The following is a 16,026-nucleotide window of genomic DNA, read 5'->3' as shown; positions in this document are numbered from 1 at the left end:
GGAATGCACTGACCACCAGGGGCCAGCTCCTGCATTGAGCATCTGCTGCCTGGTGGTCAGTGCACGTCATAGCAACTGGTCGTTCAGGTCGTTCGGTCCTTTGGTCACTTAGGCATATATATATATATATATATATATATATAAAATGTTCTTTGTACTAAGCAAAAATCAATTGTTAATGACTTTATTCTTTCAATACTCACTTTCTACACTTTATTCTTCTTTTTCTTTTTTCTTCCTTTGCCATATATCATGAAGCTGCTGTAATTCTTGCCCTCATGTTACCTATCTGTCTGTTTGTCTATCTATCAAATCTACGAGTCAGAAGACCATATTCTGGTTCCCAACTCTATACTAGTTAAAATAAAAAATAAATGAATATTTTTTAATATTAATTTAAATGCATTTTACAAATATTTAAAATATGGAATATTAATGCTTTTCAAAGCAATATGCCAAAGCATACTTAATATAAAAATGCATAAATTAATTAAAAACATTTATATATTAAAAATTTAATATAAATATTCTAAGTTTTAAGTCTTATGCTACTTTATATAATACACATTTTAAATACACTTAATAAATATTTTCTACCACTGCCTTTACTTTTTTTATAAACACAGTTATTTTATATTTTAACTAAATTTATTAGGGTAACATATGTTAATAGGATTATTTAAACATTTCAAGTGTACATTTCTATGATACATAATCTGTATTGTCTTTCCATCACACAAAATCAGATTATTTTCTGTCACCATATATTTGGGCCCCTTTACCTTATACTACTCACTTGTCCTCTTCCCTCCGGTAACCACCACACTTTTTCTGCGTGTATGAGTTTCAGTTTTATATCCCACATATGAGTGAAATCATATGATTCTTAGCTTTTTCTGATAAACTTATTTCACTTATCATAATACCCTCAAGGTCCATCTATGTTGTCACAAATTGCAGTGTTTAATTTTTTTCTTATGGCTGAGTAGTATTTCATTGTGTATATGTGCTACATTGTCTTTTTCTAATCCTCTATCAAAGGACACTATGGTTATTACCATGTCTTGGCCAATGTGAATAATGCTGCAATGAACATAGAGTTGTATATATAATTTCAAATAAATGTTTTCCAGTTATTTTTGGTAGATACCCAGAAGAGGGATTTCTGGCTCATATGGTAACTCTATTCTTAATTTTTGGAGGAACTTCCATACCATTTTCCACAGTGGCTGTACCAGTTTACATTCCCAAAAGCAGTGAATGAGGGTTCCTATTTCTCCAACAATTATTATTACTCATCTTGTTGATAATAGCCATTCTAATGGGTGTCTCATTGTAATTTTGAGTTGCATTTCCCTAATAGCTAGTGAAGTTGAACAATTGTTCATATATCTGTTGGCCATTTGCATGTCATCTTGGAAGATGTGTCTGTTCAGGTTCTCTGCTCACTTTTTAAAAATGTTTTTATTGTTTAAAGTATTACATATAGTAATATATACATATATTACTATACATGATATATATGTATAGTAATATATATATATATTATATATTATTCTTTGTAATATTTTATATATATATAAGCTCTTTGTTGTATTAATTTTTATATAGTCTTTTTGTTCTCTATTTCATTATATATATAATCACTTCTTTTAAACTTTATTTTTTGTTGACACTAATACAGATGTGCCCACCCCCCAACCCCACCCCCCACATTTTCCTATCTCCACCCAGCCCCGGTCTCATAAAATGTGTTAGGAAATATTTCCCTTTCTTCAAATTTTGGAAGAGTTTGAGAAGGATCTATATCAAATCTCCTTTGAAAGCTTGGCAGAATTCACTAGTGAAGCCATATGGTCCTGGACTATTATTTTTCAGGAGATTTTTAATGGATGTTTCCATTTCCTCATGGTTTATCAATCTATTTTGATTTCCCAGTTCTTCATGATTCAGTCTAGGAAGATTATATATTTCTAGGGACCTATCCATTTCTTCTAGTTTATTGAATTTGGTGGCACATAGTCTTTTATAGTATTCTAGTATGATCTTGTCTGTAGTAACTTCTCCTCTATCATTTCTGATTTTGTTTATCTTTTGTTTATCTTTTCTCTTTTGTCCTTAGTAAGTCTAGCCAAGGGTTTGTCAATTTTATTAATCTTTTCAAAGAACCAGCTCTTTGGTGTATTAATTTTTATATAGTTTTTTTTTGTTCTCTATTTCATTAAATTCTGTTCTAATTTTTATTATTTCCCTTCTAGTGAACTTAAGTGGATTTTGTTCTTTTTCTAGCTGTTTAAGATGGAATGATACATTGTTTACTTGGGATTTCTCTTGTTTTCCCTTTATAATTGAATTTATTGCATCCCAGAAATTTTGATATATCATATTGTCATTCATTTATACTGTATATACAGTATATATAGTATAGTATATGATTTCACTCAAATATAGTATAGTATATATACTGTATATATATCTTTTGATCTCAACTTTTATTTCTTCTTTGACCCATTATTCAGCAATATGTTGTTTAATCTCCACATATTTGTAATATACACTGAGTGGCCAGATTATTATGATCTCTGAACGCATAATAATCTGGCCACTCAGTGTATATCCTATATAATAAAAGGCTAATATGCAAATTGTCCCCTCGACCAGGAGTTTGACCAGCAGGCATGCGGGCCAAACACCCATGTCCCCTCCCCCTGGCCAGGCTGACCGGACCCCCACCCATGCACGAATTCATGCACTAGGCCTCTAATATATATACTTTATGTGTGTATATGTATAGGTGTTGGGGGAGCAGGCAGGATGAAAGAAGGTGAAGGGAATAGCTAAAGAACGTACAAGCATAGGCCATGGATGCAGACAACAAAATCTCGCCACTCAGTGTATGTATGTGTTGATTTATTGATGATAGCCATTCACACACATACATACACTGAGTGGCGAGATTTTGTTGTCTGCATCCATGGCCTATGCTTGTACGTTCTTTAGCTATTCCCTTCACTTTCTTTCATCCTGCCTGCTTCCCCAACACCTCCCCTCTGATATCTGTTAGTCTCTACCATGTATGCATGTATGTGGTTTTATTTGTTTATCAGCAGATTTTGTTCATTAGATTCTACATATAAGTGAGATCATATGGTATTTGTCTTTCTCTGACTGGTTCATTTAGCTTAGCATAATAATCTCCAGGTTCATCCATGCTGTCACAAAAAGTAAGAGTTTCTTCCCTTTTACAGCCATGTAGTATTTATTCCCTTGTGTAAATGTACCATAGCTATTTTATTTATTTATTTATTTTTTATTTATTTATTTATTTATTTATTTATTTGGATGATCTTTATTTTCTACAATTAATTTGCATTACATTTGAATATGAAAAAAGGTTATTTTTTAAAATAAATCTTTATTGTTCAGATTATTACATATGTTCCTCTCCCCCCCCATAGCTCCCCTCCACCTGATTCTCCACCCCACCCCATGCCCTTACACACCCCCACTGTTTTCATCCATAGGTGTAAGATTTTTGTCCAATCTCTTCCCGCACCCCTCACACCCCCTTTCCCCCGAGAATTGTCAATACACTCCCTTTCTATGCCCCTGATTCTATTATATTCATCAGTTTATTCTGTTCATCAGATTTTTTATTCACTTGATTTTTAGATTCACTTGTTGATAGGTATGTATTTGTTGTCACTTTGTTGTTCATAATTTTTATCTTTACCTTTTTCTTCTTCTTCCTCTTCTTAAAGAATACCCTTCAGCATTTCATATAATCCTGGTTTGGTGGTGATGAACTCCTTTAGCTTTTTCTTGTCTGTGAAGCTCGTTATCTGACCTTCAATTCTAAATGATAGCTTTGCTGGGTAGAGTAATCTTGGTTGTAGGTTCTTGCTGTTCATCACTTTGAATATTTCTTGCCACTCCCTTCTGGCCTGCATAGTTTCTGTTGAGAAATCAGCTGACAGTCGTATGGGTACTCACTTGTAGGTAACTGTTTTTCTCTTGCTGCTTTCAAGATTCTCTGTCTTTTGCCCTTGGCATTTTAATTATGATGCGTCTTGGTGTGGTCCTCTTTGGATTCCTCTTGTTTGGGGTTCTATGCATTTCCTGGACTTGTAAGTCTATTTCTTTCGCCAGGTAGGGAAAGTTTTCTGTCATTATTTCTTCTAATAGGTTTTCAATAGTTTGCTCTCTCTCTTCTTCTGGCACCGCAATAATTCAGATGTTGGTATGCTTAAAGTTGTCCCAGAGGCTCCTTACACTATCTTCATATTTTTGGATTCTTTATTCTTTTTGTTTTTCTGGTTGGGTGTTTTTTATTTCCTCATGTTTCAAATCTTTGGTTTGATTCTTGGGGTCCTTTGATCTACTATTGAATTTCTGTATATTCTTTATTTCAGACAGTGTATGCTTAATTTCTGACTGGTCCTTTTCCTTTTTTTTTTTTTTTTTTGGCATTCTCATTAAGATCTTTAAAGGTTTAACCACGTTCCTCAGAGGTTTTTAGTAGATTCTTGAGTAACCTTATAAATATGGTTTTGAACTCTATGTCCAGTAGTTTGTTTCCTCCATTTCTTTCATTTGTGACATGTTTCTTTGTCTCTGCATTCTGGGGCAGGACTTGTTTCAGTGGGGCTTTGGTGCTCACTGAGTCTGCCTCTTGAATGTGTCACTTATGGATGTGAGAAGTTGAAATCTGGTGTCTTCTCACACTGACCACTAGGTACACTGGCTTCTGGATCTCCAATGGCGTGCAGGTCAGCTACTGTCTGAGGCCACCCAGCAGGAGCTACAGCGAGGTCTGCAGATTTCTCCTGGTCTGACCAGAGCTGCAGTTTGTTAGGTTAAGCTGCGATAGGGCAGGCCATTTATATGCAAAAGCCGCTGCTCACAGTTTGGGTGGGTTTGTAAATTGGATGGGGCAGGGTCTCAGGGAGTCACTAGGGTGTGGCAAACAGTGATAGCTGCCAGTCAGCCATCTCTGCATCTCTGAGATTCCAAGTCCCCACGTCCGGTGCCCCAGCGCAGTAAACAATGATTCCTGCACACAGCTCTGCAAGAAAGCCACCCTTACTTTCCGACCAGATGGCAAACAGTCCAGCTTCTCTCCGTAGGGGTCTGGGTCCCCAGAGTCTCACCAGAAACTGGAGTTCAGAGTAATGGGGAGCTGTGTCTTCCTTTCGGTTGAAAGAAACAGCGCACCCAGTCACCAACCACCAGCCTGATTCACACACCTGCTTACCTCAGCTTTTCTGTGCTTGTGCACATCTCAATGCTCTTTTCTCTTTCCTTCTAGTTGTAGAACTTCTACTCAGCCAGCTTTCCTGTGGTTCTGGGTGATAGATGTTTTGTCTTTTAGTTGTAGTTTTGGTGTGGTTGTGAGAGGCAGCACGTACAGGTGTATACCTTATGCCGCCATCTTGGTTTCTCCCCATAGCTATTTTATTACACTCACCTACTCATGGGTGCAGTGGCCAAATGGTAAGATGCCGGTCTTGTAATCTCCACATATTTGTGGGTTTCTTTATTTCTGTTTTTCAGTAGCTTTTTAATTTCAAGGTATTTTGGTCAGATGATATTCTTGGTATAATTTCAATCTTCTTCAATTTGCTAAAGCTAGTTTTGTGACTAGTCATATAGTCTATCATTGAGAATGTTCCATGTGCACTGGAAAAGAATGTATAATCTGATATTCTGGGATGAAAGACTCTGCAAATGTCTATTATGCCCATTTTGTTTAACGTGTCATTTAAAGTTGATATTTATTAATTTTCTGTTTTGGTTGATTTATCTAGAGCTGTCAATGGAATATCGATATGATTGTGGTTTTGTCAGTTTCTTTCTTTAGTTCTGTTAGTAGTTATTTTCTATATTTTGGTGCTTCCTAATTGGGTGCATATATATATTAAGAAGTGTTATGTCTTCTTGATATCCCCTTTATCATTATACAATATCCATTTTTCTCTCATATTACCTTGGTTATCTTGAAATCCATCTTGTCAAATATAAGTATGGCTACACTTGAATTCCTGTGGATGTTATTTGCTTAATAATCATTTTCTACCTTTTCACTTTGAGTCAAATTTTGTCTTTGCAGCTTAGCTGTGTCTCCTGAAGGCATCATATGGTTGGGTTTTGTTTTTGATCCAATTTGCTGCTCTGTGCCTCTTTGTTGGTGAATTCAGTCTATTTACATTTAGAGTTAATTCTTGGTGTATGAGAATTTCCTATAGCCATTTTATCCTTTATTTTCTGGTAGCTCTGTACTTCCATTGGTTCTTTTCTTTGTGTTTCTATCTGTTGTTTTTCTTTGATGGTGTTCCATATTTCTTTCCTCTGTTTCCTCTTTTTTAAAGCTATGTGCCTAAGTTTTAGGTTTTTATGTGTGGTTACCATTAGGGTTATGAAAAAGAGAGTTTCATTAATACAGTAGTCTTTTTTCTTTTGAATGAATCTGGCTTCCATCCTCCTTTGCAAATTCAGACCTTTATCCCCTCCCCTTTTATGTTTTTGTTATCACAAATCATCTGTGGTTTTGCAATAAGGTTGTTAGTTATCTTACTCATAGTTTTGTGATATTTTGCTTTTTGTTTCAGGTATAATAATCCCCTTGAGTATTTCATGCAATGGAGGTCTTCTATTTCTCCTTCATATCTAAAGGATAAGTTTGCTGGATATATTATACGTGGCTAGTAATTTCTTTCTTTCAGTAGGTTGAATATTTGGTTCCACTCTCTTCTAGCTTGTAGGGTTTCTGCTGAGAAGTTTGATGATAACCTAATGAACATTCCTTTATAGGTTACTTTCTTCTTTTCTCTGTCTGCTTTGAGAATTATTTTTTTTCATTAATTTTTGACAGTTTTAATATAGTGCACTTTGGAAAAGGCCTCTCTGGATTGAGGTAATTAGGCATTCTTTTTCCTTCTTGGATTCCAGTATCTAGCTCTTTTCATAGGTTTGAGATGTTTTCATCAGCTATGTGTTTGAATAGGCTCTCTGTTGCCTTCTCTCTCTTCTTCTTCTTTTGGTATGCCTATTATTCTTATACTAGAGGCCCAGTGCACAAAATCTGTGCACTGAGGGTGGGGAGTCCCTCAGCCCAGCCTGTGCCCTCTCACAGTCCGGGACCCCTCACTCCTTACCGCCTGCCTGATTGCTGCTCCCTACCGCTCGGCTCACTGCTCCTTAATGCTGCTGCAGAGGTTCCCGCCACCTCTGCTGCACTTGCCAGCCATAAGCCCAGCTTCTGGCTGAGCGGTGCTCCCCCTGTGGGAGCACACTGACCACCAGGGGGCAGCTCCTACGTTGAGCATCTGCCCCCTGATGGTCAGCTCATAGCGACCAGTCATTCCACTGTTCAGTCAATTTGCATATTAGGGTTTTATTATATAGGATTGTTCTTTCTGATGGAGTCAGATAGTTCTTTTATAGTTCTTTTATTTTTTTATGCTCAATTTTCTCTCTTTTTCTCTTTCTGTCATTTCTAGATTTCTATCTGATATCAATAATACTTTCCTCCATATGGTCATCTCTATTCCCTATTCTTGGTATTTCATTCTTCTTTTTATTGATTTCAGAGAGAGGAGAGTGAGAGAGAGTTAGAAACATCAATGATGAGAGAGAATCATTGATCAGCTTCTTCCTGCATGCCCCCTACTGGGGATAGAGTCCACAACCCTGGCACATGACCTGACTGGCATCAAACTGTGACCTCCTGGTTCATGGGTCAATGCTCAACCACTGAGCAACCCTGCCAGGCTTGCTAGTTCATTCTTGATGTCCTTTATTAAGTTCTTCATTTCCACAATTTATATTTGTTCCTTTTTTTTTAGTTTTAATATTTTTGTAAAATATCTATTTTGTTCCTTTATTTGGTTTCTCAGTTAATTAAGGTCCTTATCTGTGTTTTCTTGCATCACATTTAGTTTTTTTCAGAACTATAATCTTTATTTCTTTGTCATTTAAATCACATATTCCCATGTCTTTAAGTTTGTTTTTTGGAGATTTTTCATTTTCTTTTTGAACTGCCTCACTACCTTGGTTATTTGTGGTATTTGATGGATTCCTTCTCTGTGTATAGGTGACATTTATCTAGCAGATTAATATGAATAGGCCTTTCTATTATTTTCCAATAAGTGGAGCTAAATCACAAGTTTTTGTGTCTGTGAAATGCCAGTGCTGTCACCACAACCAGATACTGCCATCAGTGTAGTTGCAATTCATTAGGGTAGGGTGAGCTGAGCTGGGGGAACCCAGCAGCCTTATGTGTTGTTTTGTCATTTCAGTGATGATGATCTCAGCCATCTTGACATCTGGGAGTCCTCTCTGTGCCCCAACCCTGAAACCAGTCACAGAGTGCACTCTTTGCAAAGGGATGAAATTGATTCTGTAGTACCAGTCCTCCAGCTTGCAGATAGTATGCTCCATAACTAGACACCAAGGACAAGAGGAGGCGAGCTCTGGGAGACTATAGGCAACCAAGCTCCATGGATTTGTTTCTCTGTCTGGAATGCTGACTGGCCTACAACCGCTTCCTCACTCCAGTGTTGTGTCTTGACCAGGAACTTGGGCTCAGCCACAGCTTGCACTGCTTACTCTTATAGGAATGCTCACTAAATTTCTTTGCTCCTCCTGGCTGAGTGGAGTGCCAGCCACAACTCAATTCCTCCCCTTTCTGGGCTGAGCCTCGTTCTGAGCTTTCAGCTGCAGAACTGCAAGTATGGCTCCTTTTAGCTTCTTACCTTTCTCACCTCCCCACTTCACTCGCACTTGCCCACCTTTAGATGTTTCAATGTGCATATCTCTCAGGTGTGTTTGTGCATTCACTGTGTAATCCTTTGTAGAGTTATAGCCATTCAAATTGTTGAAACTTCAAGGGGAGAAACCAAGGGGTTCTCTCATGCTGCCATTCATCTACCACTGCCTTTATTTTTAGTTATTTAATATACAGTTGTCAAAAGCAGGATCCTTTCATGTACAAACTGACCTATTTTTGCCTATAATTTTTAAAATTATTTCCCCCTTTATTATATGATCTTTTCTTTTTTAAAAAAATATATTTTATTGATTTTTTTTTACAGAGAGGAAGGGAGAGGGATAGAGAGTTAGAAACATCGATGAGAGAGACATCGATCAGCTGCCTCCTGCACACCTCCTACTGGGGATGTGCCCGCAACCAAGGTACATGCCCTTGACCGGAATCAAACCTGGGACCTTTCAGTCCTCAGGCCGACGCTCTATCCACTGAACCAAACCGGTTTTGGCTATTATGTTATCTTTTCATATGAATTTTATATTTCCCTAGTTAGTATAAACTATGATTTTGTTAGTCTTGTCTATTCAACAAAAATAGAACACATAAGTGTTAATTAAGTTCTTATTTTATTCTGTAGGACAGAGGGTCTTTCAAAATAAATTACTATGGTTAGCCTACTTACTTTCAAATTGTAACATTTATTAAAGTTTATGGATGAATCAAAACATGTTTCTTTCCTTCTTTTTATTTAACCTCTCTATCCTGGCAGCATACAAACTATTTTCATGACAGGACCTTTTTGTAAGTCAAAGTGCATTCAGTTAACATCACCCATGCCTTAGCCCTCTGCATGCATGGGTATAAGCTTTGTATTCCATACTCATTATTTTTAACAAAGAGTCAGAATAGTACTTGTACCTGGAGCCATATAAATGCCCCAGTAGTTTAGGTGCATTGTATAGTTCACTTTTGGCTTATCACACATTCTAAAGTAGAATGACATGTTTTTAATTTGACAAGTCTTTGCTTTTACCTGTTAAATTTTATTTTCAAATTAAATTGGTTTTGCTTAGACTGTGGTGTCTAATATGGTAGCTACCACCACATGTGGCAATTAAAATGAAATAAAATTTAAAATTCAGTTCAATGGTAACACTAATCCTATTTCAAGTATCCAATAGCCACATGTGGCCAGTAACTACTATATTGGATATCACATATTATAGAAATGTAGTCATTGCAGGAAGTTCTATTGGGCAGTGTTGTTTTAAAGATAGCATTCACTAACCCTCACATTTCTATAAATAGCCACATATTTTAAAGCATCTCCAAAAATATTTTATGAAGTTATATCTACTCTCTAGTTAGTGCTTATTCTTTCCAATTCTGCCCCTGTGGCATTTACATCATCATCTTCATATTATGAAAGAAGAAACTAAAGGTAAAAAATGTTAAGCTGGAAGTGGCTTTTCTAGTTTTCCTAAGTACAAAATTGTGATCTATATCTATTTTATTCTTACAACTTTTTCCATTGCCACTGGATTTTACCTAAATTCTCATTTATAAATAACCTACCACTTCTGTTTTTACTTATATTCACACACAAATTTGCATATCACTCAAATTCACTCAAGAGTTCTGTAGCCTTAAATTTCTAAATGGATTTATAAATAAATATATCTTCACAAGATATTGGCATCAGCTGAGAAGTTTTCCAATATTTCACACCTTCTAAGCCAAAACCTTCAGGTAATATAGTACATTACAATATCTTATTTATGTAACCTTTGAATACTTTTAGCATTGATCATGTTAATCATAATCTGGTAATGAATTGTCAAAAAATGTTTATAAAATTTTGAAAATTCCTTGACCATCTCTATATTAAATCTACACATTTGTTCTTTTACAAATTTTTCAAGATCATTAAAGCACATTGTACTATTTCAAATACCAAAATCTGAGTTTTCTACTGCCCTATATATCACATTAGGTAATTAAAATATTTTGAAGAACACCATTTAATCTTCCCTCTGACTTCCCCATCCAAGACTCAACTCAAGGCAAAAGAGGTTCTTCAGATTAATTGAAGCTTTTTCACTAAAAGGTTTACTTACACTCTACTGCGAATAAATCCTCTGTGTTTTCAAAGAATTGGAATAAAATGAAAATATTTAACATTAACAAGCAGCACATTGGCTGAAATTCACTCTCATTTTGATGACTCAACATGCTTGAAGATCTGACCTTGATTTGAAAATCATTATGAAAAATAATTATCATTCTATATATGTGTAGAAATGCTAGTAATGAAAAATGTTCTACACATCTCTCAAGTAAATTTATTCAGAATATTTTAAAAAGGCAAAATAAAGCTTTATATCAAAAATAATCACTGAGAAAAGAGGGAAGATGGCTGCTGACAGGAAGGCAGACTGCAAGATAGTGCGTGAGTGAGAGAACAAAAGGAGAGTGTGTGGTCACACGGGGAGTGTTTATTTGTGAGTAGAGGGACAGCTATACTCCAAGTGACTGTTGGGGATTGCCAGATGGGGTTCCCCTGACGGGGCAGCCTCCACTGCTGCTTAAATCCCTAACGGAGCAACCGGCACTGACACAAATACCACGACATCTTGAAGGGGAGATTGGATGTTATTGGAAGTCTAAAAATCCCGGGAATCTACAACAATGACACCCAGGGAATAGCTGTGAACCCAGGAACACTGGAACCCAAGCAGCTAGAATGCGTGGACTAGGAGGAGTTCTGCACCTTCTCATGGAAAGGTCAGAATTCGCCTAAGATAATGAGAGAAAGAACTACATAAGCAGACTCCCAGAGAAGAGACATCATGAGGAGACAAAGAAACAGCCAGTAGATGAAAGAAAAGGAGGCATCAGTAGAAAAGGAATAAAACAAAATGGAAGCAAGCAACCTGTCAGAGAAAGAATTCAGAGAAATGGTCATTAGGTGGTTGAAAAGAATGGAAGAGAAATTCATCAATATGTGCAAGAACCAGAGGAAATGAAGAAGAACCAAGAAGAAATGAAAAATGGCATCACTGCTATAAAAAGCACAATAGAAAGCATCAACAGTAGACTAGAAGAAGCAGAGGACTGCATCAGTGAGCTAGAAGCCAAGGTAGGAAAAAATACCCAAGTAGAACAGCATCTAGAAAAAATAAAAATAAAAAACAGGAGGAGAGCCTAAGGGAACTTTGGGACAACACAAAACAAAATAACACCTGCATAATAAGAGTGCCAGAAGGAGAGGAAACTGAGCAAGAAATAGAAAACCTGTTTTAAGAAATAATGATGGAAAACTTTCTTGATATAGGGAAGAAAAACTCACACAAATCAAAGAAGCTCACAGAGTTACAAACAAATTGAACACCAAAAGACTGACGCCAAGGCACATTATAATTAAATTGGCAAACACCAACGACAAAGTAAAAATCTTAAAAGTGGCCAGAGAAAGACAAAAAGTTACCTACAAAGGAACCCCCACCAGACTAGCAACTGATTTCTCAAGAGAAACACATCAGGCAAGAAGGGAATAGAATGAAATATACAAAGTCATGCAAAGGAAGGGTCTGAATCCAAGAATACTTTATATAGCAAGGCTATCAATAAAAATTGAGGGTGAAATCAGAAGCTTCACAGACAAAAAGAGGACTAAGCGAGTTTATTACCACCAAACCAGCAATGCAAGAAATGCTAAAGGGTCTGCTCTAAAAAGAAGAAATAGGAAGCGAAGAAGGAACACAGGGGTAAAGAATAAAAACGGCAACAAATAAGCACCTATGAATAATAACTTTAAATGTAAATGGACTAAATGCCCCAATCAAAAGACATAGGGTAACTGAGTGGATAAGAAAACATGACCCAAATATCTGCTGTCTACAGGAAACCCACCTCAGAAAAAAAGATGCACAGAGACTGAGGGTGAAGGGATGGAAAAAGGTTTTTCAGGCAAATGGAAATGAAATAAATGCTAGGGTAGCAAAACTTATATCTGACAAATTAGATCTCAAAGTGAAGGACATAAAAAGAGATAAGGAAGGCCACTTCATAATACTAAACGGAGCAATCCAACAAGAAGAAATAACTCTGGTAAACATATACACACCCAATACAGGAGCACCCAAATATACAAAAAAAACTTCTAGAGAATGTCAAGGAGATATTGACAGCAATATAATCATAGTAGGGGATTTTAATACCCCACTATCACCATTGGACAAATCCTCTAAACAAAAAATCAGCAAAGAAACATCAATCCCAAATGACTCACTAGATCAGATGGAATTAATTGACATCTTCAGAACATTTCAACCCAAAGTCACAGAATATACATTCTTCTCAAGTGCACATGAGTCATTTTCAAAGATAGACCATATATTGGGTCACAGGCAAAGTCTCTTCAAATTTAAAAAGATAGAAATCATATAGAATCTTCTCAGATCACAATGGCATAAATCTGGAAATCAACTACAATAAAAACAATCCAAAAAAATCAAACACATGTAGACTAAATAGCATGCTATTAAACAATGATTGGGTTACCAGAGACATCAAAGACAAAATACAAAACATCATGGCAACAGAGGACAATGAAAACACAACAATCCAAAATCTGTGGGACACTGTGAAAGCAGTCTTGAGAGGGAAGTACATAGCTCTACAAGCCTACTGAAAAAAAACAAGAAACAATGGTAATAAACTACCTAACCCTACAACTGAAAGAGTTAGAAAGAGAGCAACAAGAAAAGCCCAATGTAAGCAGAAGGAAGGAAATAGTAAAGATCAGATCAGAGATAAATAACACAGAGACCAAACAAACAAACAAACAAACAAAAACAAAAAACAACAATACAAATGATCAACAAAACCAAAAGCTGGTTCTTTGAAAGGATAAACAAGATTGATGAACCTCTAGCCAGGGTCACCAAGAAGGAAAGAGAGAGGACCCCCCCAAAAAAAAATCAGAAATGAAAGAGGAGAAATAAAAACAGACCCCACAGAAATACAAAGGATTGTTTTAAAAAATACTATGAACAATTCTATTCCAACAAACTGGACAACCTGGAGGAAATAGACATATTCCTAGAAAAATATAACATTCCAAAACTCCATCAGGAAGAATCTAGACATCTCAATAGGCCAATAACTATGGAACAAATTGAAGTGGTCATCAAAAAGCTTCTAGCAAACAAAAGTCTGATACCAGACTGCTTCAGAGTGGAGATTTACCAAAAATTCCAGGAAGAACTGCAACCTATCCTCCTCAGAATATTCCAAAAAATTCAAGAGGAAGGAACACTTCCAGCTCATTCTATGAAGCCAGCATCACCCTAATACCAAAACCAGATAAAGACAACACAATAAAAGAGTATCATAGGCCAATATCCCTCATGAGCATAGATGCCAAAATCCTCAACAAAATTCTACCAAATCAGATCCCACAGTACAACAGAAAGATCATACACCATGACCAAGTAGAATTTATCCCGGGGATGCAAGGGTGGTACAATATCTGCAAATCAATAAACATGATACATCACATAAACAAATTGAGAGATTAAAATCACATACTCATATTAATTGATGCAGAAAAACATTTGACAAAATCCTACACCCTTTCTTGATAAAAACTCTCAGCAAGGTGGGAATAGAAGGCTCATACCTCAACATAATAAAAGCCATATATGACAAACCCACAGCCAACATCATACTCAATGGGCAAAAACTAAAACCATTTCCCCTAAGAACAGGAATAATCAGGAATGCCCACTCTCACCACTCCTGTTTGGCATAGTATTGGAAGTATTAGCCATTGCTATTAGACAAGAAGAAGAAATAAAAGACAACCAAATTGGAAAAGAAGTAAAACTGTCCTTATTCGCAGATGACATGATATTATACATAAAAAACCCTAAAGGCTACATTAAAAATTAGTATAGTTAATAAATGAATTCAGCAATGTTCAGGATAAAAAATTAATGCCAAGAAATCTATGGCATTTCTCTACACCAATAGTGAACTTTCAGAAAGAGAGACTAAAAAAGCAATACTATTTACCATCGCTCCAAAAAAAAATAATAAGATACTTAGGAATAAACTTAACTAAGGAGGTAAAAGAACTGTATGTGGAAAACTACAGGACACTGAAAAAAGAGATAGGGGAAGACATAACCAGATGGAAGAACATACCATGTTCATGGATTGGTAGAGTCAACATCATTAAAATGTCCATACTATCCAAAGAAATCTATAGATTCAATGCACTCCCCATTAAAACACCAACCGCATATTTCACAGACCTAGAAAGAACTCTCCAAAAATTCATCTGGAATAAAAAAAAAAAAAAAAAAAAAAAAAAAAAGACCCTGAATAGCTGCAGCAATCCTGAGAAAGCAGAACAAAGTAAGTGGGATCTCAATACCAGATTTCAAGCTGTATTACAAAGTCACTGTTCTCAAAACAGCCTGCTACTTTCACAAGAACAGACATATAGACCAATGGAATAGAATAGAGAACCCAGAAGTCAACCTAAACCACTATGCTCAATTAATATTTGACAAAGGAGACATGAACATAAAATTGAGTCAAGACAGCCTCTTCAATAAATGGTGTTGGGAAAATTGGACAGATACATGCAAAAAAAATTAAACTAGACCACCAACTTACACCATACACAAAAATTAACTCAAAATGGATAAGGGATTTAAACATAAGACAGGAAACCATAAAAATACGAGAGGAATCCACAGGCAGCAAAATCTCAGACATATACTGAAGCAATTTCTTCACTGATACCATTCTTAGAGCAATGGAAACTAAAGAGAAAATAAACAAATGGGACTATATGAAAATAAAAAGCTTTTGCACAGCAAAAGAATCCATCAACAAAACAACAAGAAAGCCCACTGTATGGGAGAACATATTTGCCAATGTTATCACTGATAAAGGTTTAATCTCCAACATTTACAGGGAACTCATACAACATAACAAAAGGAAGACAAACGATCTAATAAAAAAAATGAGCAACAGACCTAAATAGACACTTTTTGAAAGAATACAGAAGGAAGGCCAAGAGACATATGAAAACATGCTCAAAGTCACTAATTATTGGAGAGATGCAAATCAAAACAGCAATCAGTTATCATCTCACACCTGTCAGAAGGGCAACCATCAACAAATCAACAAACAACAAGTAGTATGGTTGAGTCCCTTGTCTTACCACCATAGTGGATTAAGGG

General features: G+C 36.1%; 1 protein-coding gene across 6 annotated transcripts in view; it reads right to left on the bottom strand.

Moving 5' to 3' along the window:
• PCDH11X (protocadherin 11 X-linked) overlaps positions 1–16,026 on the bottom strand; it is a 1,077,187-nt gene that overhangs the window by 1,060,397 nt on the left and 764 nt on the right. The window lies entirely within an intron of this gene.

This window comes from Eptesicus fuscus, chromosome 1 (assembly GCF_027574615.1).
Source record: "Eptesicus fuscus isolate TK198812 chromosome 1, DD_ASM_mEF_20220401, whole genome shotgun sequence".
NCBI lineage: Eukaryota > Metazoa > Chordata > Mammalia > Chiroptera > Vespertilionidae > Eptesicus > Eptesicus fuscus.
Note: the sequence above shows the minus strand (reverse complement) of the source record. Positions and strands in the feature narration are given on the sequence as shown.